General features: G+C 37.8%; 1 long non-coding RNA gene across 1 annotated transcript; it reads left to right on the top strand.

Annotated features, from left to right (window-relative positions):
* The first annotated feature begins 954 nt into the window (after nt 1-954).
* Nucleotides 955-2,826, top strand: LOC121397182. Its single transcript, XR_005963568.1, has 2 exons — nt 955-1,003; nt 2,769-2,826. It is a non-coding gene; the product is annotated as an uncharacterized LOC121397182 (long non-coding RNA).
* The last annotated feature ends 12,634 nt before the right edge of the window (nt 2,827-15,460 follow it).

Below are 15,460 nucleotides of genomic sequence, written 5' to 3'. Positions count from 1 at the left end.
AAGACTGCACCAGTCAGGTCTTGAAAAAAAGTGAAAAACATTTTTTTTCAACATTTCGGTTCCTCACTTGAGCTGTCCAGCCTAAACGTTGCAAAAAAATTTTTTCACACACACAGACACAATCTCTCTATATAACTTTTACAATTCACTTATAACAACTTCACTTATTGGCTAACTGTGATCTCGTGTATAGGGTCTGCCAACAAAACAAATCAAAATTAATTTAGGCATACATGTCTGGCCTGCACTGTATCTGTCACACACATGTATAGTTATCTTTAAATTGTTCTATTCATTACAATAAACAGCACAAACTAAAGAGCAGAGGTGAGACTCCACTTCTTTTCTGGCTGATCAACAGATATTGTCTAACAGTAAGCTTGATTGGCAGGTGACACCTTCTCCTCTCTTCCTATCTGTGACTAAATGGTCCATATTAAAACTCCATATTAAAAGTCTAATTGTGGGTCAGTCCAAGACTGATAGAAATTAAAACAATCTAGTGCTAAGGGAAGTTGGAGTTAGTAAGCAAACATTAGTGCAGTATAAAATCAGGAACTGCTTAGGGCATTTTATGAACACTTGGCAAATTGGCAACTGGGCAGTAGCCAATGATGACAAATCAGACGTGCATTTATTTTTCTATCTGAAGCTGGCTGAGAATGGCTTATCACTGAGTGGGTTGCAAATTTAACCAGTGTTTATAAATGAGCACCATATTTTCTGCTTAAGTAATGTGTAAGTAATGATTTTTCTCTGCAGATGATTATTACTTTGAATGGATTTGATGATGTTTTTTTCGCTCCAAAACTTTTTATTTGTGAAACTTGAAAAATTTGAAAAAAAAAATAGATATGTGAAAATTTAATATTTGGTGCAGATTTAATTAGATTTCTTCTCGTAACCACCAGAAAATAGCCCCTTAATAAAATAACTTTTTTTTTTTTTTAGACATTTTCAACTTCCAACAAAACCCAGCCAAGTTAATTCTACTATTAATCAGGTATGTGTGTATTTGAATACCAACAAAATGTTAATTTCCCCACTGTCAAAAAATATACATACCCATTAGCTAAATATTTTTTACAGGAATACAAAATATACACTATTTAAAGAACCTGTTGGTTGAAAACTATGGCAAAGTCTTTAAATTAGGCTAACCAGATCACTTGAAAATTCAGCAACATGTCTAGAAAATCCAGCTTCACTGACTGTAGTTTAATTTGAATGAGCAGTGCAGCCCTGCAACATGCAAATTCAAAAGTACTGAAGTGTCCAAAAATGCACTGCCCACTTGGTTCAAGATAATAGTGAAACTTTCCTCATACAGGTCACCACTTTCCTGATATGAATACTTTACGTAAAAGAGAAATGAGGAGAGCACTCAGTAAGCATGAAAATGCTGTGGTTACTTGTTTAATGCCAACCACCCAGGGCCGGCCTTAGGCCAATTGGACCAATTGGGCCCCGCACCTCTGGGGGCCCCGCACTGCCTCTTTCCTTTCTATTTTGTGCCTGTATGCCCTTATTTTCCTAAATACTTGCTGTGTCAGTAGCCAGCAACACTTTGTCTAGGGGCCCCGCCAACATGGTCCCAATTGGGCCCCACATTTGATAGGACCAGCCCTGCAACCACCAATATAATATGTGTACTGGTGGTTACTTAAACAAGTAAAAACAGCACTTTCATGCTTACTGAGTGCTCTCCTCATTTCTCTTTTACTAAAAGTGATCTGGTAAATTGTTATGCTTTATAAATAAATCACTATAATCTCACGATACTCAGGGCCACCATCAGAAATTATTGAGCCCCATACAAGTTATTCATCAGGGGCTCCCCCTGAACACAAGCACATAGTACCAAAGGTTTTGGCCATGCCCCTTGTATGCAATACACAAATGATTAGCTAACAGTTACCTAGGTAGATTTTGCTTGCATAAAAGTATGAACTTCACAAATGTTTTTTTTTTTTTAACTATGACAACTATGATACAAACTGATACTAATATTAAAGTGGTTGTTCACCTTCCAAACATTTTTTTCAGTTCAGTTGTTTTCGGATTGTTCAATTTAGAACAGTTTGTAGGGTCGGCGACCCCCCCTCCCAGAGCTGCTTTAGAACGTGAAAAATTACACCTTAAACTTCAGAAAAACAGTGACACATACAAAAAAGAAAGTAATTGGAAAAAGTCATTATTTCTGGTGATCTCTCTGAAAACAACTAGTTGTTTGAAGGTGAACGACCCCTTTAATTGCCATGCGTCCTATTGGTTTATGCCATTAGCCCTATGCTACTTTAGCCTAATAAGTAGCATTTCAAATGAATATAAAAAAATCTGTTTTCTCTTTTGAGAAACGGATTTCAGTGCAGAATTCTGCTGGAGTAGCACTATTAACTGATTCATTTTGGAAAAAAATTCTTTTTCCCATGACAGCATCCCTTTAAGCAATATGGCTTGCAGTTTGGCTATGGTTTTTCCGCACCTTATAACTATTGTTAAATGAAACTGGTGAAGTGATTTCCTTTGTGCGATACCTAATAATGTTAACCTATACGGTTTATGGCAACTCTTTTCTCTACTTTCTCTCCCTTTGCTCCTCCAAATTTCTATTACTTTCGATTACTATTTTATTTTATTTGTGTTTGCTTACTTTGTGAAAATAAATAAAAACATTTGTTTATAAAAAAAAAGTTACATATCCTTGCTCTCTCTTTCTCTGTTGGATAGCGGGTTTGTTAATATCTGTTTTTTTTTTTTTTTTTTAGATGGAACCTATTTTGAAATCCTAGATTGTAAACAACTTGCAGACGAAGAGGTTGCATTTATAAAAAAACTGAAACCCAGCCACATCCTCGCATTTGCCACGGGAAGTGGAAATATACCCGCTCTAGGATTTTCTCCAAGGCCACGAATATCGTTCATTCATGATGAGGATCGTGTTTATCCAATTGCACACACATGCAACAATGAGCTTCAGTTGTTTGTCAATGCCAAAACAACCAAGGATAATAATTTTTTATATTTCTTATTGACTGCTCTTATGAATGGGGCAGTATTTAGCACTGTCTAATTAAAAATTTAAAGCACAGTCATTGGTCTGTAGCCTATCAAGCAATTGTATCCCATTCAGAACTGTTAAAAAGAAATATGAAAAATTATTATCTTTTGTTGTATATTTTCTGTTCATTTAAGGAGGAACTATCATGAATTCTGAATAGATAAAAAATAGTTTATGTAAAAAGGACTTAATTTTCTACCATTGTGAAGATAACAGATGAAGATCACTGCATCAAGAGCAGCATTCCTTCCTCACTTCTGGCAAGCTGCCAAAATCATTGTTTCTCCAAGTTATTTAACCAGTAGTAGGATTGCTTATGCTAACAAATACTGTCTCTTTTTTTCATCCATTCCTCGTGAAGTCATCAGTAAGTGCTGTATGTGTTATAATCATTGTGCAAGGCACAGTGCTGCCGTGCATTCAAGGGAGTGTGCATGAGAATGTAAACACAGGAATATTGTTTACAGCACAGTGGGGTCTTCTTTTCACTATGCCCTACACAATATTAATAAGATATACAGCCTTTACTATTGACTTTACATGGATTCTCTGCAAAGCATGGCTGAAAAAGAGACAGGGTTTGTTAGTACAAGCACTCCAATTATTAGAAGAGTAATAGAGTGTGCAACAATGATTTTGACAGCCTGCCAGAAGTGAGGAAGGAACATTGCAGAAAGCTATGAATTCAGTGAGCTTCACAACAATACAAAATTAAAAACATGTTTAAGGAATGATTTCTTTTTACAGAAAACTATTAAGGTAAATGGTCCATGGGGGAGTTTAATCACCAGCCATAAATCTCTGCTTCTGCAGGTGACTAATTTCCTCCAAATGCTTTCCCACTTGTAATAAAGTAAATCGGCTGGTGGTCAAACCAAGAGTCGCTTTGGTCTTGCGACTTTAGAAGACTAAGGAACACATGCTTCAGTCATCGATTCACCATGCTGTTGGTTAGCATTTGTAGGAGATTAGTTGCCTGCAGAGATTCATTACTAGTGATTAAACTCCTTGTGGGCCATTCGGTTATACTTGGCACTAAAAATTCATAATAGTTCCCCTTTAATGTTTAGTGTGTGTCACAGGCAGTTTTCATTGTTTCTACACTGCAAGAAAATGGTGTTTTTTTTTATATTTGCTTGCACTTCAAGAAATACTGTACACTTGTTTTTCATATTTGCGTGCACTGCAAGAAATAAACTTGTGTGTGTTCATATTTACTTGCACTGCAAGAAATACACTTGTTGTTTCACATTTGCTTAAACTTGTTTTTTCATAGTTACTTGCACTGCAAGAAATAAACTTTTGTGTTTTTATATTGCTTGCACTGCAAGAAATATACTTGTTTTTTCATATTTGCTTGAACTACAAAAAATACTCGTCTTTTTATAGTTTCTTACCCTAAACAGATATGACAGCATCTTAGTCAGTTATACATTTCAGTGTTACATAGGTCAATATGTCAAATCAAGGCATTTACTATAGAATATCTTATTCATGATTAAAGGCTTCCAACCATTACACATTTTCAGAGTTGTAAGAAAACTAAGATGCTAAGAAAAAACAATTAATGAACATATTACTAATATATTTTGTGTTCTTGTTTTTTGCTACCTGGGGGGCAGTGGTGGCCTAAGGGTTGGGGGGATTTCAAAGTTTTGAGATGCTGGTATGGGCAGGTGTTTTGATATCCAGGAAGACCACACCTAATCAATTTTTTGGGGCAACCTCTCTGTAGGGTATTGTATGAACTGATTAATTGGTATGAACTGATTCCCTTCTTTTGGACAGGATGGTTTGACTTCCACTTCATGGCGATGAGCTTTGACTGTATAAAGAGAGGGTTGAGGAGGGTGGCTTATGTTACTTGATTCAGTGACAACGTTTTGGGAGTAACCAGAAAAATAAGTGCTAATTAAGCCCAATTTTCTCCTGTCACTTTTGTTCAGAACCTCTTGATGGTAGGGCAGACAGGAGCATGAAATCTACTGGAGAATGAGAACATTTGGAACAGAAATCAGGACTATTAGACTTATCGTATTAAATCTGTATGGGTTTTAAGTTCTATGTAGGTAGCACATTTGTATAATTTTGTCCCTAAAGCTAATTAAGGGAGTGGTTCTTCATTAGATTAACTTTTAGTATATTATAGAATGGCTAATTCTAAGCAACTGGATTATTTTTTAAAGTTTTTGAGTTATTTGCCTTCTTCTGACAACAAATGTTGTATGAGGCTACAAATAAGCTACTTTAAATGACTCATCTTTCTATTCTGGTCCTTTCCTATTCATATTCCAGGCTCTCATTCAAATCAATGTATGGTTGCTAGAGTAACTGAGACCCTAGCAACCAGAGTGCTGAAATAGAAAACCGGATAGTTGCTGAATAAAAAGATTAGGGGCTGATTCACTAACTTCGAGTGAAGGATTCGAAGTAAAAAAACTTCGAATTTTGAAGGTTTTTTTGGGCTACTTCGACCTTCGACTGTGACTTCGAATCAAAGGATTCGGAGTAAAAATCTTTGACTATTCGACCATTCGATAGTCGAAGTACTGTCTCTTTAAAAAAAACTTCGACCCCCTAGTTTGGCATCTAAAAGCTACCGAAGTCAATGTTAGCCTATGGGGAAGGTCCCCATAGGCTTGGCTAACTTTTTTTGTTCGAAGGATATTCCTTCGATCGTTGGATTTGAATCCTTCGAATCTTTCGGTTCGAAGGTTTTAATCGTTCCATCAAAGGAATTATCCTTCGATCAAACTATCTGCGCTAAATCCTTTGACTTCGATGTTCGAAGTCGAAGGATTTCAATTCCTAGTCAAATATCAAGGGTTAATTAACCCTCGATATTCGACCCTTAGTGAATCAGCCCCTAAATAACTCAAAAACCACAAATAATAATAAAACCAATTGCAAATCATTTCAGAATATCCCACTCTACATCATAATAAAAGTCAATTTAAAGTTGAGCAACTCCTTTAACATATCATTATGTGTTTCTAGGATGTAATTCCACAGTTCTTAGGTAAGATGGGGATGTCCTGTGACATTTTTAACTGTATCCCTTGGCCTGTTCAGGTGAGGTATCAATGTGAGTGTGGCCAAAACTGAAAGAGCCTGAAGAACATAGTATTGGGTAAGTTAAATGTGTCTTTCAGATTCTCAAAGGTGAACTCATTTCCTTGGACTATGACATGCTCCAGGTGTTTTATATTGCACTGAGCTTGTATTTTGTGGTCAGGTATAGAGCATAATGAGTGAGCTGTGGGTTATGCCAAAGGGGTATGTTACCAGAGTACTGTGATTCCACCCTAACATGAAAAGCACACAAAAGGAAATATAGACAGACTGCTATAGGGAAATTTGTGTCTGTTAGAATACACAGAAAATGCTTTAGGACAATCAACAAATCTATAAACTTGGAAGCAAGTTTTGGTTGTATAAAAACCAGATGTACTGCCAAACAGAGTCTCAATGTAGGTTGACAATCCACATAGGGGCTATTAATGGCCAATCACAGCACTTATTTGGCACTCCAAAAACATTTTTCTTGCTTGTGTTGCTCCCCAACTCCTTTTTCTTCTGAATGTTGTTCACTGGTTCAAAGGGTTGGGGGATCCCTGCCATAGGCAGAGGGTGATATTTTTTGTTTGGGAAGGCTATACCGTCCACTGCTTGTTTCATACTCAAAACACACAAAAAAGTACATACAAGAGTCATTCATGGACAGTGGGCAAGTTTGCACCTGGGCTGCAATCCATATCAACCAATCTGTGATTAGCAATTTTATCTATCTTCAGGTTCAACACTGAAAGCAAAACTTCATTGCTATGGGTTACTGCCCAGGTGCACATGTGCCCACTGTTTATAAATAAGCAAGTGTCACCTTTATGCGTCATTATGCACCCCAGAATAAATGCAGTGCAAATTAAATGCATTATTAATTATATGTAAATATGTTAAAAAAATTATGTATTACCAAATACAGGTATGGTACCTAATATCCATAATCCTCGGGACCTGAGGTATTCTAGATAACGGAACTTAACGTAATTTGGATCTTCGAAATCATGTAAACATTAAATAAAGCCAATAGGTTGGTTTTGCTTCCAATAAGGATTAATTATATCTTAGTTGGGATCAAGTACAAGCTACTGTTTTATTATTACACAGATAAAGGAAAATCATTTTTAAAAATTTGGATTATTTGTTTATAATGGGAGATGCAATCTCTATGGGAGATTGGCTTTTCCATATTTCAGGGCTTTATGGATAACGGGGTTTCTGGATAACGGATCCCATACCTTTGAGAATAATTTCAACTGAACATATTACTTTAGCGATTGAACAGTAATGAATCGTACAGAGTAAGTCAGCACAGCTTCCTGGCTTTTTTTTGATTTGTGGTGCAGGTTTCCCCCAGTGGCCACTTTTCCACAGGTATAAACTTTTGGTTGAAAGATGAAACAGCACCACTCCCTTTGTAAAATAAAAAGGAAGTGGTGCTGTTTCATCTTGCAACTGAACAGTAATGAAATGAAATCCTGGAAAATGTAGTGTAATAAAAATCTTGCTTCATGTAGACTAGTGCTTTAGCCAAGTTTAGAGGTTCTAAAAATAACCAGATTTTAACTACATTTAATCAGGGACTCATAAAGATATTAAACACACGCAAACACAGATTAAGACACAGGTACAGAAATTCTGATATAAGTATACCCAGGCCTATTTAGACAGGAGCACACATAGAGATGCAGTAATACTGGGACAGGCAGTGAAAATGAACACACATATTTGGCAGGCACATAGATACACAACATATACACATTCTTAGGCAGCCCACAAGACACTGGCATACACAGATGCAGACGATCAGAATCCTTAGACCAGGCCAACACTGATTCAGAAGAGATTTGTAGTTACACATCCAGTAAATAAACCAGGATCTCTCAAATATCCCACACCTGATGCCCCAAGTTTCCCCAGGTGCAGCTTCTCTGTTCCTTCCTAAGAAGCTGAAGTTGTTAAAGACAGCCAGAAATCAAATGGACCAAGCTAAATAATTTGGCCAATGACTTATGAATAGCATCTCAACCTGATGATTTTATTGCAAACAGCTCACATTAATTATCATAAATATGTAATATACATACAGACACATGGGCTGCAGCAGCACTGACACTCCACTTCTCATAACGTCTGAGCTGGCACAATTATCTGAATCTCACTGGAGTTCCCGCCTCCTCCTTTCTCTCTCTGCTCTTGCTCCCTCCACTATTTGAGATTGACAGTGGCACTCTCCAATCAACTTCATCCTGCCAGAATATACATGCTTCCTTAAAGGAGCAGCAGTCTTCACGGCATCCATCTTCCGGGTCCTCAGTAAGATGATTGGGAGATCAGCAATCTCTGTCATTTTGGCACATGTACAGTTGTCGCAATCCGCAGGGCCGGATTTACATAGTGGTCACCCCTAGACCCACTGGCATTCATGGCTCCTGTCCCCTCCCCTTTATTCATTGCAAATTTTCATCATCTTTACTGGAGCAATGGGATTGGCGCATGGGAAATTTAAAAAATGATTGTATCTCCAGCGCATCCCCAGTATTTTTGAACCGATGTGGGTTTGTTTGGTCAGCATGCCACCCCCCTAAATCCTGCCGCCCTAGGCCCGGGCCTAGGTGGCCTTTCCACAAATCTGGGCCTGGGCAAACCAGCAAATTGCTCCAATTGCGCATGCGCTGACATACCGAACTCCCAGTCAGTTTACGGAGGAGCCGTAAGATGGATGCCGTGAAGTCTGCTGCCAGAATCTGTGACAAGGGGTAAGTATAAGGCATGGGGCATTTCCCCAGGGGAAGTTAGCCTGGAGGAGGGAGGGGGGTCCTACGTGGGGTGGGGTTATGGGATTTTTTCCTACAGGGTTTCCTTCTCCTTTAACTCTTGCTTAGAGAAGGTACAGCCGTTTTGGATGCAGGCTTATGGTTCTTGTTAGGATTTTATTTAAGGCACATACCCTATTTGGAAACCCTACCCTGCTGGTTGGGAAGGCTAAGCCTCCCCAAGCCTTCATTATAATCCCATGGTTTTACACTCATACAAACTGCTGGAGGGGCACCCATATTGTGTCCCTGTATGTAGCACAGTATGAACCTGTTTATCTTAGGTTGGTCCTGATAGGTTTCCCAATATCCTGCTGTCTCCTGCCTTCCCTATACTCCCCTGCTTGTGCCATACTTTGCCTGCCCTATGCTCCCTGTGTGTGTCATACTCTGCCTGCCCTATGTTCGATGTATTGATGTCACAAAAGGATATGTCAAGGTTCCGGTAGTGTGCTTCTTCTGCCGGTTTAAATAATGTTCCCCCTCAGACTTGTAGGTAAAGCTCAACCAGTAATGTAGAGAAAACCAGCACTCACTAGCACGAAGTTTACATAAAAAGACAAAAAATAATACCAATATAGTGGTAGTATTTTGTAAAATTTTAACACACCTTTTATTGTTTAAGCGAAGTAATGACATAGGTAATTGTTATATGCGCACTTTTTACTAAGATCATTGTGAGTGTAATTTTAAACTTATTGGCTAATAAAATATTTACACTATGTCAGTACCTTCTTATAGAGCTGCAAGATTTGGAGCAGATTGGTGAACCATCAGCCCAATAACTCTCCCAATGCATCTCAGACAAGATACGCAGTTCTTAATATGACTTAGAAAACTTGTTTCCCATATGAGTGATGAGTGATATTCCTGCAGTTAGCACCAAGTATTATGTTTTTGGTATGTTACCATTAATGTGGACATGGTCTTTAAAGTTCTTGTAGTTTCATGGGTGTGGTTTAAAAAGAGGGAGTGTAGGCCAAAAGGCCAGAACAATTCATGCCCTCTGTACCACAGAAGTTGGACAACACTGTGCTCCTGATAGCAAAAACTGCACTGGCCTGGGGCAAGTGAGCAGCAATCCTCTTCCTCTCTCCCTCCTTCTTTCTTCACAATCCCACAGCCAATACATGCTTAGTAGAGTAAAAAAGCCATGCAAGTGGCACAAAACAGAAGCAAGTCACACAGGTACCCAGTTTTCTGTTAACAAGAGCACTAAGCCAGGGTTTCAGGTAAATTATTACAATCCCTGGGGGTCCTTAATATTTTGGCAACCCCCAGTGATTTGGGAGTGGCAATGATGGGGGGGGTGCTGTTAAGGACCCCATGTCGTTAAGGACCCTTCCTTTAAAGACACTGTACTTTGGGGATCTCAAGGTACAAAATCTGTACAGCCAGATATTGAGTTTATATAGAAATGATTACCAAGGGGCATGTTTAAAGATTAATTTAAAAAAAATGACTACAACTTTTAATACATAAACCCATAAATATGCTGTACCCATAAGGGACTTAGGGGTAATGTCTGTGCTGAAATCTCTGCACGATATTTTAGGTTTATCCCCCAACATTCTTCTTTACATAGTGATTTATGGGAAATTGGTTGTGCAGGGCTGTACTTAATGCTCTGTACCCCATTAATGTTTTTTTCAATCTAGGGGGGCATACCATGCAATCTCTGCCTCTGGCCCACTGCTACCTTAAAGCAGGCCTGACTCTATTAATATTTATTTATTTAGTTTTGCCTTGCACTAACCCCAAAGAATTCACAGACATTCCAATAATATCTATATTAGAGAAGTGAATCAATAACTTTAGAAGACATTTTTAACTTAAAAGCTATCAGGTTATTTAAAGAACATGTAAAGTACAATTCACTTGGTTTATTCTACTGCACAAACAAAAAAGCTGATTTAGGGCTGCCTGCAGAAATATATATAAGATGCTGGGGCAGTGCTTTTCCTTGGCAGGTGTTGGTTTCTCCTAACATAAACACTAACCCAAGGATAAACACACACAAACTATTTCACTTAGATGTACCTAACATGTTGATGCTTCACATGAAATGTGCTTTACATGCTCTTTGAGACAGGGGCTCATTTATCAACACTGGACACAATTGCCCATGCACCCATGGTTACCCATGGCAACCAATTGTTGCATTCATTGTCCTACCTGCAGCTGCCTGAATAAAGCCAGACACTGATTTGTTACTATGGGTTACTGCCCATGGGCAGATTTGCCCAGTGTTGATAAATGAGCTCCTGTGTGCTTAGCTATTGCATGCAAGAAATGTATTATTTTTCAAAAAAAAAGTTATGTATTTGTTTAGAAAATAGTAAATTCAGATAAAATCAGTATTTCATGAATACTTCATATACTTTGAAGGTGAACTATTACATGCAAGACAACAATTCAACAAAATATGTAATTGCTATATGACATAGTCCTGCAGGTTTGCATGGGCAACTGCCCATGGCAGAAATTAATTATTCAAAACATCAAGCCTGTGAGGTCTGTTCAGTTCATTTGCTTTTCAGCAATAAATTGCCCCACAATATTCACAGCTTTTTCATAAAGTTGTTCACAGTTGTTGAGGTTTACCAAATCCTGTGGTATTTCAGCAGTCAACATCTCTAAAAGTTCAGGGGGTGCATTAATTCTGACATCTGGTACTTCAACCTGGGTCAGGTGTACTTCTTCTATACTGTTTTCTTCCTCTGAAGTGTTGTGTAAGTGCAGGTCTGTTAGATGATTGTTTAGTTCATGCAGCTGTAATGGAGTATAGTTTGACTCTGTTGAAAGGCTATGATTGTTATGGGCTTTTATGTGGTCAGACAACATATTATTGATAAACTTTTTAAAAAACCCAATGCAAGCAGAATAAATCCGTATCATTTAGTGGATCAAGCAAGCACATATTTTCTAAGTTGTAAAAAACTGATCTGAACGTGGAACTAATTAATCTGTTTATGTCTCTCCACAAGCGCTCAATCCTTTCATTGTGGACGGAGCTTCCTCTTATTACAGATGCTGCTGTTCTATGATGATCTGTCATAACTTGCCACACTTTCTGATTTTCACCACCAAGATCTGTTCTAACATGTATGGGCCATCCATGCACATGTACTGAGTTTTGAAACAAAGAATAAACTGTATCTGATTTGTTATTGGTGGAACAAGCAAGAAATAAAATAAGCCTACTAAACCCATCTATCGCTCCATGGATCACAAGCTTCCACCTAATCAGTTTATGCAATCCATCTAAGTGCCAGACATAATTCGGGGCAGGGTGAATAATACACTCTCCTTGAGATGGTTGGTCTTTTTCTCACTGCAATCCCTTCGGGATCAACTTCATGAAGTATTGTTCTAAGGCGATGTCTCTGAACATATATTCCACGTGCTCTTAAGTGACCATTTATGAAAACTTCACCTGCATGCATGTGACACTTTTTAATATCTTTTATCTCCTCTTTCAATGTAGCATCATTAATGCTGGTGAATTTCTGCCATGAAATCCCATTTGCATCCATCAGTCTATAGACCATATTTCGACTGATATCCAATCGTCTTGCAATTTCAGATATGGTCAGCCTTAACTCAAACAATCTCTTATATTATTAACTAGAACTCCCTAAAAATAAGGAAAAAATTGTTATAGATGAAGTGTTTGACTCATAAATTGTCAATACATTGTCTTAAAAGCTATATGCAAAAGTCTGTGTAAAAATAATTAGTGTAAATGCTACAACAGGATTTACAACTAGGGATGAGTAAAATATTTTCAAAGCAAAAAAATGCCTACAGACTCTAATGTATAGTTGAAAAAAGTTGCACATTTTGAAAAATATTGCAAGAAAAACATCCATTGACTTTTGTCAATGTGTTTTCGCAAATTTTCGGTAAAACACGTCAGATTTGTCCAACACTATTTACAAATGTCATTCACATAATGTAAATTTTCTACTTAGGATTACCCATTGGCACATACTACTAGAAAAGTAATTTTTTAGGAAAATTATATATTTAAATAAATCAGTGTTTTACATAGGAGTTTTATATAGGTCTAGTTTTCCTTTAAGTTTTAGTATTTTTTAGAATATCCTATCACTAGCACATTTGCAATTGGTCTTCATTATTTTTTATAGAGTTGGAATTATTTGCATTCCTTTTCTGTCTCTTTTTATATTTCCAATTGGGGTCAGTGACCCTGAAAACCAAAAAATATTTCTCTGAGAGGCTACAATTTTATTGCTATTGTTATTTGCTATTGCTTAGCTTCCTATTAAGGCTCTCATATTTTCAAATTCCATGCATTTATTTATTTAAACCACTATGTGGTTGCTAGGGTAAGTAATAACATAGAAACCAATTAGCCACTGAAATACCACATTGGAGAGCTACTAAAATAGAAAGCTAAATAACTGAAAACAATAAAAATGAAGACCAACTAAAAAATGTCTTTGTATACCAATGTCTACATCATACTAAAAGTTAATATAGGCTTTAGTAAGAGTAGAATCAAGTTAAGAATGTGCCTTTGTAAATAGTGGATAGGAGAGAATGAAAGACAGAATGGCTATTATTAGCAGGTTTTTAGTTGGTCTTCATTTGTATTTTTTATAGATTTTTAATTACTTGCCTTCCATTTCTGCCTCTTTTAAGCTTTTAAATGGAGTCACCAAATTACTATTGCTCTATGAAGCTCTAATTTTATTATTTTTACTTTCTATTACTTTTACTTTTTTTTTTTACTTCTACTCAAATCCCAGTCTCTCATTTTACTGCTTGGTTACTAGGGAGAGCTATTTGATTACAACTACAGGACTTTAGCTGTCATTTGCATGCTCCAATGTTCATGCTAGTGGATGCTATAGTTCAAGAAAACTGGAGTCAGATGACTAAAAGCTGCAGTTTGTATATCTGTGCAGCAAAGAGATTATAATCATACTCTCCCTGGATGTTTTATGTCTGAACTAAAACTCTGGGTGGTAAGCAGAAATTATAACTCAATGACAGGTGGGGGCTGCCATGACCTTACAACTGTTACTTAAATAAAACTTGCCAGTGTTACAACTACTACTCCAATTTAGGAAGGGTGAAGGATATGGTTTGTGCTCAGGGTCGGACTGGTGCATTTGGGGCCCTCCAGGTTCCAAACCGTGGGGGCCCCATGCACGCAAGGAATCCTACCGCATGTGCAAAATCCTCCACAGCGTACTACACTTATTTTTCTTTTAGTTAGTTTAGGCTGATCAGGGAGGGGGTCTGGGCTGGCAGGGGCCCTTGAGAGCAGGGGCTATCATATGCACCTTTGTGGTAATAAACAGATAAAAATAGGGCTTGCTTGTGCCCGCTGATGTTGCACTCTGTTCCCCACACCAGATTTTTAATGGCAGCACAAGAAGCAGAGTGCAGCTTTCCCCAGCGCAAATATGTTTCTTATGTGAGCTCTTGCATGATTTGGTGCTCTTACACTTGTGCACCTAGAACACAAATGACTCCATGTGAGTTATGCTATTTTTAAACATACCTCAAAATTCCTTATTACACAGTGTTATGCTGATGTATAAAGGCTGGAGTGACTGGATGTGTAACATAATAGCCAGAACACTACTTCCTGCTTTTCAGCTCTCTTGCTTTCCACTGGTTGGTTACCAGGCAGTAACCAATCAGGGATTTGAGGGGGGGCACATAGGTCATAACTGTTGCTTTTGAATCTGAGCTGAATGCTGGAGATCAATTGCAAACTCACTGAACAGTTATGTCCCATGTGGCCCCCCTTATAGTCACTGACTAACTCAGAGTTAGAGAGCTGAAAAGCAGGAAGTAGTGTTCTCAGTGCCGATTCTACTTACAGCGCCGCCTGAGGCGGCTCCTCCAATGCCGCCCCTCCCTCGCCGGCAGGAACACTAATGCGAAGAGCGTAATTGTGCTCTCTCGCAATAGTAAAGCCGAATTTCCGGTTTAAAAAACCGGAAATTCGGCTCTTAAAGGTACCAGGAGCGGCTTTTTGCCGCCCCTGGAAACCTCTCCTGCGTTGCCGCCTGAGGCGAGTTTCTCAACTCGCCTCATTGGCGGCGTGCCCCTGAGTGTTCTGGCTATTATGTTACACATCCAGTAACTCCAGCCTTTATACATTACATTTTTGCCTCACTAACTATATTAGATACATTTTTTATTTTGCACAGCCTATCTATTTACCCACTTTTATTTATACACTGAACTGATCCTTTAATAGAGAAGGGAAGTAATCACTTTTACAGTTATTACAATTGTTAAAGGATTCTGAGAGTGTTAGTTCAGCACATTGTCAACAGCATTTTAAACATCCTGGTTTTAATGGTTGAATCTATGACTCTCCATTTTTTTGTTAGCCTATGGAGTATAGTTATGAAAGCATGAAACTAAAAAATATAAATATAGATGTTTTCATGAAAACTTAAAGGAGAACTGTCATGAGATATAGTAATTTCTATTTTTAGGTATTACACAGTAAAGTTAACAATAAAAAATAAAA

Source organism: Xenopus laevis, chromosome 8L (genome assembly GCF_017654675.1).
Source record: "Xenopus laevis strain J_2021 chromosome 8L, Xenopus_laevis_v10.1, whole genome shotgun sequence".
Lineage (NCBI taxonomy): Eukaryota > Metazoa > Chordata > Amphibia > Anura > Pipidae > Xenopus > Xenopus laevis.
The sequence above is the reverse complement of the archived record's forward strand: the minus strand, read 5'-3'. Positions and strand labels throughout refer to the sequence as shown.